Source organism: Heterocephalus glaber, unplaced genomic scaffold (genome assembly GCF_053883595.1).
Source record: "Heterocephalus glaber isolate CG9 unplaced genomic scaffold, H.glaber_assembly_v1.0 deba00001446, whole genome shotgun sequence".
Taxonomy (NCBI): Eukaryota; Metazoa; Chordata; class Mammalia; order Rodentia; family Bathyergidae; genus Heterocephalus; species Heterocephalus glaber.
In genome coordinates this window covers 9,062,288-9,076,330 of record NW_028258298.1, presented here as the reverse complement: position 1 = coordinate 9,076,330, position 14,043 = coordinate 9,062,288, and the positions used below count along the sequence as shown (strand labels likewise).

Below are 14,043 nucleotides of genomic sequence, written 5' to 3'. Positions count from 1 at the left end.
ACTTGGAACTAACCAAAATTAAGTTAAGACAAAGAAACATCATTTGGGGCCTGGTAAGAAGTTGCCAGTACTTCAGCAAGGAACTATGGTATATTTACATCTCCATATAATGGACTACTATCAGTCCTACTAAAATCATTACAAAATGCTATTCTGCCAGTGTTGGCTGAAAAATTTTGATGATGAATTTTAAATATCTGAAGCCCGGTACTATAGGCCCCCACTCAGGTCAGCCTGTTACCCAGATGTTCAGGGAAAGGGAAGAAAGGATGGTCAGCTGAGCTGCACAGGGAGCCTTCTTACTTCCACAAGTTTTTATATCTTATTTATTCTTAGGTTTTAGCCCAGGGCCTAAACAAGTTATGGATGTGCTATGGTGACACAGGACACATAGCAAATGGCCTCCTACAAGAGCTTCCAAGAGGCACATAGAAACACACTGCCTCACTGCAATTACTCTGTAGGACAATGACCATCTAGGGGCTAAGTGTGCTCCAGCTGTAGGACTCCAGATGGAAGTGGTTCAGCATCCTCCTAGGTCACTGAGGAAGAGCCACATACACCTGTCCTCTCACTGGCTGAAAGAGACCCTGCCCTACCTCTCAACTCTATGATGGAAAGGTAATGCAGCTTTTCCTAATCTGGAAAACATCTTTCAGCAGAGGAGGCTTCTGGGTTGACGTGCTACAGATCCCAGCACAGAGGAGGCTTCCAGGTCAACATCCCACAGCTCCCAGTGCAGAGTAGGAGGCTTCCAGGCCAACCTACCCTGGCTCCCAGCACAGAGGAGGCTTCTGGGTCAATGTGCCACAGCTCCCAGTGCAGAGTAGGAGGTATCTGGGCCAACCTACCACAGCTCCCAGCATAGAGAAGGTGAGCCACGTGGGTGCCAGCAGCACACACCCCCCCATCAAAATGAGAAGACAGGTAAACAAGCCTCAGAACCAGACTTCCAGATCAACTACAGCAACCCCAAAGGGAAATGAGATGGAACACTCTGATACTCAATGATCTGGACTCCCCGAATGAGCAACAAAAGATGATCTGGAAAAAATGAAATCAGAAATAATTTCTCACATAACAGCAGATATTGTGCCCATAGTGCAAGACATGATTAATAAATCTACAGAAAACATAGACAAAAAAATAGAGGAGCTGAGGAACATGATGGAATCCAAACATAGGAAACAAATGGAATCTGTAAAACAGATGCAAACAGATTTCCAGGAGATTTAAAACTCCATTGAAAGTCTATGCAGCAGAATGAGCCAATGTGAGGACAGAACTTCAGATATAGAAGATACGATTGCAATTAGTGACCAGGAAAAGAAAAACTGCTTTAAAATTGTGAGGGACCATGAGAAATCAATCCAGCAGCTTCTAGAAGATGCAAAGAAGAATAACATAAGACTGATTGGAGTCAATGAAGAAACAGGAGAGAGTGCAGATGACATAAAAAAAACTCTTCACAGAAGTGATAGCAGAAAACTTCCCAAACAGAGGAAAAGAACTTGACATACAGATAAATGAGGCATATAGGACTCCAACTAGCCTTGAAAAAAAACCTGACACATGGGCACATAATGGCTCAGATTCCAGAAACTCAACAGAAGAACAAAGTTCTACAAGCAGTTAGAGAAAAGAACAAATCACACACAAAGGAAAGCCCATCAGAATCACAGCAGACTTCTCAAAGCAAACCCTCAAGGCAAGAAGAGCTTGGAGTGAAGTATTCCAAGCCCTAAAGGAAAACAGCCTCCAACCCAGATTGATGTATCCTGCAAAACTATCTTTCAAAATTGATGGAGAAATAAGATACTTTCATGACAAAGAGCACCTTAGGAACTTCATGAATACCAAACCATCACTCCAAAAAATTTTAGACAAAATCCTAGGAAATGACAATGAGGATCACAACCCCAGGAAGCCCAACAGAATGAATCCACCAGGCAAGATAAGAAATTAAAAGCAAAGGGGTAGAATCCAACAAAAAGAAAGTCATGACAACGACAAGTCAATATGCATCAGCTATAACCATCAATGTTAATGGTCTCAATTCACCAAATAAAAGAAATAGACTGGCAGAATGGGTCAAGAAGCAAGATCCAACAGTACGCTGCATACAAGAAACACACTTAATTCAAAAAGAAACTCATAGACTGAAAGCTAAAGGGTAGAAGACAATACTCCATGTGACAGGAACCTGAAAAAAAGCAGGAGTAGCTATCCTCTTTGCAGATCAAGTGGATTTCAAACCAATACTGATTAAGAGAGACAAAGAAGGACACTACATACTTATAAAGGGAGCAATCCAAGAGGAAGAGATGACAATCATAAATATCTATGCACCAAACACTAGAGCACTCAACTACATAAAACAAATACTAATGGACATGAAAAAACATATAAGCACTAATATAATAGTAGTGGGGAACCTCAATACCCCACTGTCACAAATAGATAGATCAACTAGACAAAAAACAAGCAACAAAATACTAGAACTCAATCAAACTCTTGAATAAATGAACTTAACAGATGTTTACAGGATGTTCCACCTCACAAAATCAGAATACACATTCCTTTCAGCTGCACATGGGTCATTCTCCAAAACAGGCCACATACTCACTCATACAACATATTTAGGTAAGTGCAAAGGAATTGAAGTTGTCCCTGGTATATTAACAGACCATACTGTGATGAAATTGGAGATCATTAGCAAAAGAAACAGCAAAAACTTCATAAAAACATGGAAATTCAGCAACATACTTCTGAATAACCAATGGGTCACAGAGGAAATTAAAGAAGAAATCAGACAGTTCCTTCAATTAAATGACAATGACAATACAACATATCGGAATCTACGGGACACAATGAAAGCAGTCTTACAAGGGAAATTCATAGTAGTGAATACACATATTAGGAAAACAGAGTGAGCCAAATTAAACAACCTGATGCTGAACCTCAAGCTTCTAGAAAAAGAAGAGCAGGACAAACCCAAAGCTCATACAAGGGAGAAAATTATAAAGATCAGAGCAGAAATCAATCCAATGGATACTAAGAGAATGATACAAAAAATTAATGAAGCCAAGAGTTGGTTCTTCAAAGAATAAACAAAATTGAAAACTCTTTAGCCAACCTTATCAGAAAAAGGAAAGAAAAGGCCCAAATTCATGCAAGTAGGAATGAAAAGGGTGAAATTATAACAGAGCCAGCAGAAATCCAGAGGATCATCAATACCTACTTCAAGAACCTATTCGCCAATAAGATGGAAATCACAGAAGAAATGGACAGATTCCTAGATAAGTATGAATTACCAAAGTTGAACAAAGAAGACCTAAAAATTCTAAACAACCCAGTATCAATCAATGAAATTGAAAATGTAATTAAAAACTTACCAACTAAGAAAATTCCGGGTTCTGATGGCTTCACTGCTGAATTCTACAAGACATTTAGAGAGGAACTGCTGCCACTACTGTTTAAACTCTTCAATGAAGTTGGAAGGGAAACAATACTCCCAAATTCATTCCTGGAAGCAAGCATCACCTTGATCCCCAAAGCAGAGAAAGACCCAACTGAAAAAGAGAACTATAGGCCAATCTCACTAATGAACACAGATGCAAAAATCCTTAATAAGATACTGGCAAACAGAATGCAGAAGATCATACACCCTGACCAAGTGGGATTCATCCCAGACATGCAGGGATGGTTCAACATATGCAAATCAATTGATGTAATACACTATTATCAATAGAGCCAAGGATGAAAACCATATGATCATCTCAATAGATGCAGAAAAAGCATTTGACAAAATCCAACACATATTTTTGATAAAAACCCTACAAAAAATTGGAATAGATGGTCTTTACCTCAATTTGATCAAAGCCATCTATGAAAAACCAACAGTCAATATCATACTAAATGGTCAAAAACTGAAATCCTTCACACCCAAATCAGGAACAAGACAAGGATGTCCACTATCACCACTCTTATTCAATATAGTTTTGGAAACATTAGCCACAACAATTAAACAAGAGAAAGAAATAAAAGGAATAAAGATAGGAAATGAAGAAGTCAAATTGTCATTATTTGTAGATGACATGATACTCTATATAAAAGGCCACAAGAACTCCACCAAAAGTCTTCTAGATCTAATAATCAAATTCAGTAAAGTAGCTGGATACATGGTCAACACACAAAAATCAATAACTTTCCTCTGCATGACTCAGACTCACTGAGAGAGAAATAGGGCAAAAAATTCCTTTCACAGTAGCATCCAAAAAACTGAACTACCTAGGAATCAACCTAACAAAAGAAATCAAAGACCTCTTCTCTGAAAACTATAGCACTTTGAAAAGAGAGACTGAAGACGATATCAGAAAATGGACAGACATCCCCTGCTCCTGGGTAGGAAGGATTAATATAGTGAAAATGACCTTACTTGCAAAACTGCTATATAGATTCAATGCAATCCCAATTGAAATCCCAGCAGCATACTTCATGGATCTTGAGAAAACAATCCAAAATTCATTTGGAACAAGAAGAGACCCAGAATAGCAAAAGCAATTCTAGGTAACAGAGACATGGTAGAGGGGTATTACAACCTCCAACTTGAAACTATACTACAAAGCTACTATGATAAAACAGCATGGTACTGGAAAAGAAACAGGCCTGAGGACCAGTGGAACAGATTAGAAGATGCAAAACAATTCCAGATACACTCAGCCACCTCATTTTTGACAAAGGAGCCAAACACCCTCACTGAAGGAAAGATAGCCTCTTTAATAAGTGGTGCTGGAAAAATTGGGTTTCAACTTGCAACAGACTGAAACTAGACTTATATCTCTCACCATGCACTAAACTAAAATTGAAATGGATTAAAGATCTAAATATTAAAACAGAAACACTAAACTGCCTGGAAGAGAGTTTAGGAGGAACTCTTGAAGACATTGGTGTAGGAAAAGATTTTATGAACAAAACCTCAGTTGCCCATGAACCAGCACAAACAATCAACAAGTGGGATCTCTTCTTACTAAAAAGCTTCTGCACAGCAAGAGAAACCACTAATCGTGTGATGAGACAACCCACAATGTGAGAAAAATTTTTCACCAGCTGTCCCTCAAACGTCTACTATCTTGAATCTATAAAGAGCTTAAAAAAAATTAGATCTCCCAAATTTAAAGACCCAATCCAAAAATGAACATCTGAAATGAACAGATATTTCTCAGACAAAGAAGTAGAAATAGCAAATAAACATATGAAAAAATGTTCAACATCACTGGTCATTTGACAGATGCAAATGAAAACAATGCTAAGATTCCACCTCACCCCAGAAAGAATGGCTGCTATCATGAAATCAACAAACAACAAATGCTGGAGGGGCTGTGGGGAAAGAGGAACCCTACTCCACTGCTGGTGGGAATGTAGACTGGTACAACCATTTTGGAAATCAGTTTGGAGATACCTCAAAGAACTAGGACTGGAAGTCCCATTTGACCCAGCTATTCCCCTGCTGGCTATCTTCCCCAAAGAATTAAATGAATCATACCACAGTGATATCTGTGCACCCATGTTCATAGCAGCACAGTTTGTAATAGCTAAATCTTGGAAACAGCCCAAATGCCCATCAACTGGAGACTGGATAAAGAAAATGTGTTTTTTTAAATAAAATGGAATGCTACTCAGCCACAAAAAATGAAAAATTAGAGATATTTACTGCTAAATGGATGCACATTGAGGCAATACTCTTAAGTGAAATAAATAGGACACACATGTCAATACCGAATAATTTCTCTAGTGTGAGAAACTGAAAATGTAAATAAGGGCTAAAAGGTATAATAGATAATGTGAAATAGGAAGAAAAGGGGCAAACGGGAAGGGGAAGTAGGGGGGTAAGGGAAAGGGAAGAAGGGAATGGAATTAATATGAGAAAATGGAAACAAAGTCTTTGTAAATAGGGAGGGACGGAGGGATTGAAGGGAGTGCAGGGGAAGGGGGAAAAAATAAGAACCAAGAGAGATTATGTAAAGGTGCAAATTTCCAATGATGAATGTCATTATATTGTATATCTAAAAGGTACCAATAAAATAAAATTTTTAAAAAAACCCATCTTGCCTTTTATAGCATTATTAAACCCATGTGTCTGAACGTCTGAGGGTGCCTCCAGCCGCGCAGGTTCAGGGGTCTTTTCTCAACTCTCCCATCAGTGCACAGGGCTCGGCCTGTGGAGCTGGGGGCAACCTCAAATGCCACCTCAGAGGGCACTCTCCTTCCTCATGCCTCCCAGCCCTGCAGCTGTGGGAGTCCAATGGCAGTGCCTGGAGGCGCCACCTGAGCTGCACTGCACACTCCCTTGCCTGGGGACTCTGGCAGGGATGGCAGCCTTTAAATGCCTCATTAATATTCAAATCTATTCAAGTCATTTCAATTTGAATTCTATGCATATTATCAGATAGAACAAAATGCAAATATATACAAATGCATCTGTATGAGGGAACAAATAGGGGAGCTCTGCATAATGGGATTATAATCATTCTTGGGGCTCCTCTCTCTCCTTTAATTCCCTGGAGTCCTGAGGCCCAGATCCCATCTTCATGCTCCCACCTGAGACTATTTAGCAGCAACATAACCTTTATGGACACAGGTTCTTCCAGGGCTAAACATTTTACAAACCTATTTAAAGATGCTATCATGGTACACTGATGGTTTCTCTCCCTGATCTCTTCCGGCAGAGATGTGGGGACTGTGGGTAGGGAGTCGGGGTGGGACCTCTGCCGGTCAGTCCCTCCAGCCCTGGGGCCCCAGGGAAGGGGCCTCACAGTCCCAAGCCTTCTGTGGAGTCTCTATGCTCCTGGTGGTCTTGTGGGTGGGAAGAGGCTAAACTTCCTGATTTATAAATTCCTCTAATCTGAAGGACACTTCATAAAACCTTTAAAGTACATTACCTGAATCTGTAGACTTAAACAATGCAAAGTGGCATGTAATGCTATAGTACACTCTGCCTGACTTCCGCACATGCTAACACAGTCAAACCTGGTTTCCAGTGGCTGCCCCTCCTGCACTTCCAAGCATAGCCTCACCCTCTTCTCCACCCCTGGGGCCACCAGGTGTGACTTTCCAAGCCAGATCCTGGATCAAAAACCAGAAATCACCCATAAATGGAGGTAAAGAGAGACAAATCCAAGGGCAGGCAGTACACCTCCTATCCTGCAGCAAATCAAATGTAGAAAAAACACAGTGCCCATTTCTCCTTGCTTTTACACTGTTGTTAACATCGTTGATCTCTATTTTCTCTATTTCAATTATGCCAAAGACAGAAGGAGGCCAGAGTATATGGTATTTTAAAGGAGAGTTCTCATACTCTATGCTAATGAAGTCACAGTAAATTGCTATTAAGAATCATTTAGCAAGTTTTAACTACAGAATCTAACAGATGCACCCCTAATATCTCCCTTATGGGACCCAATGATAACTGCATGTAGTAGTAGCACCATTGATTAATGCAAGCATAATTTATGCCAATTCATAGTAGAATAATATAATAACCATCTCAGGCTAAGCACCCTTTATTTAATAATCCCAAAGTACTTCACAGATATAAATAGCAGGAGGGGGAGGAGGTCATTTTCTCTGACATATAAGAGCAAGTCTGATGTACAAATTTCTCACATAGAGAGGTAGGATAGGATAGGATAGGATAGGAAAGGCTACATTTTTCCTGCAAGAAAGCAGCCATCCAGCTCTGTCTTTGGTCCTTCTGATAGATAAACATAATGGCCTCAAAAGTGCTCAGGTCTCAATCCCTGAGCAGGTTACTTTCCATAGCACAAGGGATTTTGTGGATATGATTCAGTTATTAATCTCAAGGGGGAAGATTTTCCTGAATTATCCTGTTACACTTGATATGATCTTACGCTTCCTTATAAGAGGGAGACCAGAGGATTAGAGTTGGGAGTGGGTGATGTCAGGGTGGAAGCAGGTAGTTGGGGTGATGGGAGGAAGGGCCACCAGCCAAGGCATGCAAGTAATTGGTCTCTAGACAACAGAGAAGATAAAGAAGTGGACTTCTTCCAGCATTCGGAAAGAACCAGCCCTGTCAGCACCTAGGCTCCAGTCACATGGGCCCCATTTGAGACGTCTGACCTCCACCACTACCTCCAAAACCTTTGTGTTGATTTGATTCAGTACATTTGTGGTAATTTGTTACAGTAGCAAATAGTAGGAAATCAATAGAGTCCCTACATACTCTTTCTCAACCAGAGTTCCTCTTCTGAACCAGGGAACACAGAAAATATCATGAGTAACTGTTTCTTCACCTCTCCTGAAGATCATAAATAACTGGTGTTATTTTAGATGCGTAGGAAATAATTTAATTCATTACATACATGGATGCTTTTTAGGTCATTACGGTTAAGTTTCTGACAAACACCACTGAGGAGAGCTGAAAGGCCACATCTTTTTCTTAAGGCCTTGCTCCTTCCAAAAGCCACAGAGTCTCCTGCCTTGAAAGAGACTGAAAATGTTCAGCAGACCATGGGCACCAGCTCGACACATCTGGGTGCACTGAAACCAGGGGTGGGGGGCAAACAGCTCACCTCTGAATAGTGTGCTCCCGGGTATCTCAAAACATTCCCCACAAAGTGTTCTCTGGGGATCCTTAACAACTCTGTGAAGCAGATAGGAGAGAAGACTCAATTCTCCTTTACATACAAAGGCTACATCCAGAGTCATGTGCCAGGCCAGAGGCAGAGATGCTGGCCTCCTGGGCTTTGATCGAGGACAGTTTTACTTGGTTGGAAATGATAGGCTGGTGTTGGTCTGGACTCTTGGCTGACACGCTGACACTCCATGGCAGGTGCATGTGAGCAAGGGCCATAGCCAGCTGCCCAGTGACAGGCTGCCCCGGGAGGAGCTTCCAGGCCCATCTCACTTGCTACTGATGCTAAGCCCTTATTACAGTGGAGCTACTATGTTCTTATTATGCCTCATTTACAAGCAAGAACTTCAGTTAAAAGCAGTTTTCCTCTAGCTTTTGCACAGAGATCCTTGTGCCTTAGTTGGCATCAGCCATTACTACTGTACCAGGAACCTTGCCCAGCTTAGGCACGAGTTCTCCTCCAACGAAGTCTGAAGCCTATCTCGCTCCATTTGAAGACACAGGAAACAACCGGGCACCATCTGCCCACACACTACCCAGTATACACTCCAGGGGGCAGAACAAGGGGACCGGAGGAACCCTTGGGGTTTCATTTTAGCTGTCACACTTACTATCTTTTGTGATCTTATAGAGCCCATTTAATATAACTTGGGCTTCTTTCCTCTATTTTTAAAAATGAGAAAGAGAGTTGATTTGGGGAGGAAGACTTATAAAAATGCAAGGAGGAAGTAAATTATTATTACCTTTTCCCCAAGGACCACTTAGTGCTCACAGGTACTCCAGGTGCAGAAAGCAATAATAATGATAAATAGAGCATTTTCTCTGATAAAGCACTTCCATGGGCTGACAAGTGAAATGCTGGGCACAGAAATGGAGAAGTTACCTTGAAGCACTGACACATGGTATTCTTTCCCTGCATAAGAAGAACTGGTCTAACAAAGGCAACGCTTCCCCAGGAAAATCAAGTAGGCCCAGCTCTGACCTTCTAGAAGCTTCCAGTCTAGAGGAGAAGGCAGGCAGAAACCCAACCATTTTATTTTAATGTAACAAGAACCACAAGGGGTTTCCACAGAGGACTATGGAAGGAAGGAGAAGAGACACTTACACTAGTGTATGAGGAGGGAGGTGAAGGAAATTCCAGCCCAAGAGAAGGAAGCTGAGTAGGGAGGGAGGCAGCCACACCAAACATGTGGGGCAGGGATGGTCATTGCAGAGTAGAAGAGCATAGGAGTTGTGAGGGGGCAGGGCAGAGAACTCCAGCCCCTCAGTGTGGCTGGAGTCAAGAGGCTGTGGAAGAGATAGAGGGGGAGAGCCAGAGCTGTCTCCAGCCATGATGAAAACAGAGGCCTCTGTTCCACCATGTCTGCACATCTGGCAGTGGCTACTGAAGTATTTCGCTGATGAATATAACCTTCAAAACTTTCTTGAGTATAAGGAGTGTCCTCACAGTCTCCACCTGGACCAAGGAGTGGTAAGGTCACGGCTTATGGGCCTATAGTCTTGAGATCTGGAGACCAAATGGTCTCCAGATCTCCCACACACCTTGGCACCCTCCATCTTCCTCTCTGTTCACCTGCCTCTCCTCTGTATCCTGTACAACCTCCCCGATGCCTTTCTGCCCATCCTCTGCCCTCCCTACATCCCTTAGACAACCAGAAACACACTCAGAGCAGGCACAGCAGCCACTGTGGCATTTGTGAGTCAGCTTCCCATCATGATAACAAATCCCTGAGATAATCAACTTATGATAAGTTCATTTTGGTCTATTAGAGGTTCCAGTTCATGACTGGGCAGACCCATTGCTTTGGGCCTGTGCTGATGCAGCACATCATGGCAGGAAGTGTGTGGCTTAGCCAGGAAGCGGAAGGGTAGCCAGGGTCCCACAGTGCCCTTCAGAGCAATGCCCCAATGAGGCTAAAACAGGCTCCCAAAAGGCCCCACGCCTTATAGGTCATACCATCTCCTCTTAGTAACACCCTAGAGACTAACCCTTTTATATGTGAGACTCTGAGGGACACTCAGATCCAAACTCCAATATGGAGTAAGGGTGCCTTTAAATCTGCTGCTGGTTCTGCCTCCCTCCTTTCAGTTGGTAGATTCATCAGCTTGTGCATTTGGGATCCCTTTGGTGATTTGGGTTGAAGAAAGAGGCCCAGAGGCCTAGTGATAAGAACATCTCTTTTTATGAATTGAAAAATAAAATAACAGTAAGAAGTAGCAGGTCCCAGTTCACAATGAAATGAATATCAATGTCTGTGGTCACACTGTCCTTGAAGATTAAAAAAAAGAACTAGAATTCTTGGGGTACATTATGATATACATTTTGAATCTCTTGTGTATACAAAGCAGAAAATCTATCCTTTATGGACATGAGCATCTCTAGTATGCAGCTCGATATTAAAATAAACCTTCTCAAGTGCAGGTGGAGGAAAATCTATGGCCACATTTACCTATATTCTTCCCTGTCAACACAGATCACCGCACTGCTTCCCTGCGCTCTGCTGAGGTGGGACAGAGCTGAAAGTCATACTGCAAGGAAGGGCTCTCGCTTTCCTTCCAGTTGTGAGAAAGGCATTGATGGCATGACAGGCTGGAAAAACTGCCAAGTCTAACAAAGGCACATCTTGCCCAGGAAAATCAAGAGGACCTAGTTCTGACCTGCATTCTTGACTTTATAGTTGACTTTCATAGTTTGGTTTCCGATACTCGGGACTGAGTGTGATTTCTGATCCACTCTCACCATCTGGGCAAACCATCCTAGGGTAATGCAACATGAAAACCATTAGAGAATCACCTTAAATCCTCTGGTTAGAAGCTACTGTCAAGTCCCTGTGGATTTCATGTCAGGAGTGTTCACTGGGGAGTGGCAAATGGGATCCAGGTGCCATAAAGCAATATTCTCAAAGCTTAGTGGGCTTCAGAAGCAGCTGGAAGGCTTGTTAAAACACAGGTGGCTGGAACAAGCCCCAGAGTATCTTATTGAGAAGGTGCTCTGGGGCCTGAGATTTTGCATTTCTAATAATTTCCTAAGTGAAGGTGGTGCTGGTGAAATGGGTGACCTCTAGAACCACAGACAGAGACTCCAGGAACCATAGGAAAGCCCTGACACACCCTTGATGGATGGAAAGAGAAACCTGGTGGGAACATGTAAACTAAGTCCATATCTGCAAGAAGAGGAATATACTGAACCACTAAGATTCTCTTCCCACTGTAATTGTGAACAAGCAAATCTAGTAGATTTTATATTATTTCTCAAGTCAAAATCATGTGAAGAAGGCAATTTAACCCCCCAAATCCAACAGTGCATACAGTATCAAGCTTTTTAAAAAGCAGAGTCAGGTGGTATTCTGTGGTACGAATCTTAGAATATCTGTTGATTATGACACAGCTATGTAGCTTTGCTATTATTTTCACAGAAAAACAGCAGACAAAAGTAGTTTTTCTGGATGGTGTCTGTTGCTTCTGACCAGCTCCAGCATTCAGTTATTTTCACCTGTGAAACCCAGATTTCTATCTGTGAACACCTCTGCCTTAGTTTTATGAAGAGAAAACCCAAAGCAAACCTCACGCCTGCAGAAAGGGATACCCATGCGGATCTGGAGCCACCAACAGTTGACAGAGAGCCACTGATGTGATCAGTGTGGCCCACTGAGGGCTCAGGCTGTGAGATAAAAAGAAGAAATGTGATGCTGAGATGTATCTGCCTTGGGTTCTCCCTTTGTATTCCTCTGATTCCATGGAAAGGGGCTTTTAAAATTTCAAAGAACTTTCATGCCTTGCTAGTTTATCATGAGTGTCTATCTTAAGCTGATATTATGATTTTAAGCGTGGCCTTGGTGGAGACGTGCCATCTTCCAAAATGGTTTCTGATGTTAGGGAAGTCGCACCTGCTGCAGCCAAAGCGAGGAGAATCACAGGCTGAACGACATTCAGGCTCTCCTGCGCTCCAAGAGCCTTTTTTATTTCTTCTTAACGACCATTATTAATCATTTCAGAACCATGTAGTCTCCTGACATTTTTACTATTCTAGACTTGACAAAAAGAAGGATTTTGATGTCCTGGAATGCCTTTTTATGTAGAATAGCTCCATTCTTAAAGCATGCATCTAACACAAGGCTAACCTCTCCCTAAGCAGAATGAGGTTTAATTTTTTTTTTAAAAAACCACTGAAGGGGAGTTAGGTGGTGATGGATTCTTGCTAAGAAATAAGCATTTGGCTTTCAAAACCTTAAGCTGAACTATAGCTGAGTAGTGGAAGTAAAGAGTTACTGCTAGCCATGTAGGAAAGCTACTCAGCTTTTGGGGAGAGAGTTTTTCATCCATTTTTATCAGCTCTTCTTCCCAAGTCTTACAAGTTATAAACGGGGAGAAGCATAGGTTGGCCAGGGGTTTTGTGGTTTGCTGATAGTCACCCAGCTGCCAAAGCACCACTGTGACTGGGATTCACAGTGGCAGCAAGGGCTTTGGGGTCTCTACACAGGTACCGCACTGGCCATTCTGTCTCACCACCTGTGTGACCTTTGGGCAAGGTCATGAAATCTATCTAAACCTCAGTAGTTTTCATTAACAAATGGCTAGCTATGAGGACAGAATAAGGGGACACATGCAGGCTCAGCAAAGGACCTGTCCACAGACAGTGACAGCACCTCCCTACAGCTGATCCCAATTCAGCAACTGCACAGTGCTGGGGCACAGAAAGAAATGTCATGAACCCAGAGTACTGAGGCCATTACAGGTTTTGATTTTTTTCTCCCAACTGTCTCTATGCCCATTCAATTTTCCATGAAGGGAATCCCAAAGCACTAGGGGGAAGTCTGGCTTGTGCCAGAAGGTGGGGTGCAGGTGGCCAAATCAAGGAGGCCAGCAAAGAAGCAAAGAAGAGTTTACATAACTCATTGGTATAACATCATTTAATTTGGGGAGCTCAGTCACTATTAATTCCAGCAAGTTCTCAAACTATACAGCTCTACAGTTCCTTTCTGACCTGTAGCACATCAGATCTTCAGTCTATGGTGATGCACGGCAAAGCTTATGCCAAAATTTTTCTTCTCTGATGTGAGATGCTGAGAGGCCACCTGCAATTTGCTAGTAGAACTATCAGTACAACAAGGAGGGCAATCCTACCTTCTCTCCAGCCACACTGCCCTCTCCCCAGGAAACAGCGAGTGTGAAGACACACGGAGTAGGTGGCAGCTCACCTCACTCCGGAGAAAGCAGCAAGGGACTCTGACGGTGAGTCAGCTGAGGGATGTTGCTCAGGTCTGGGCAAACCTCCCAGAAAATCTCACTGGCAGTCCAAATGCACAGAAAGGTCAAATAACATGTGAGGACTCCAGGCCACAGGAGTGGCTGGTGCTGCCAGCAGCTCAGGCCACACAGACCACACAGGC

General features: G+C 42.5%; 1 protein-coding gene across 5 annotated transcripts in view; it reads right to left on the bottom strand.

Annotated features, from left to right (window-relative positions):
• The window catches only part of Kirrel3 (kirre like nephrin family adhesion molecule 3), a 584,234-nt gene that overhangs the window by 556,276 nt on the left and 13,915 nt on the right, over positions 1 to 14,043 (bottom strand). Inside the window, exon 1 of one of the 5 annotated variants that reach the window (XM_087214245.1) lies at positions 1 to 14,043. This exon is cut by the window's left edge and continues 18,318 nt beyond it. The exons of the other annotated variants lie outside the window; for them this stretch is intronic. The gene's annotated coding sequence lies outside the window, so the exon portion shown is untranslated. 5 annotated transcript variants of the gene reach the window in all.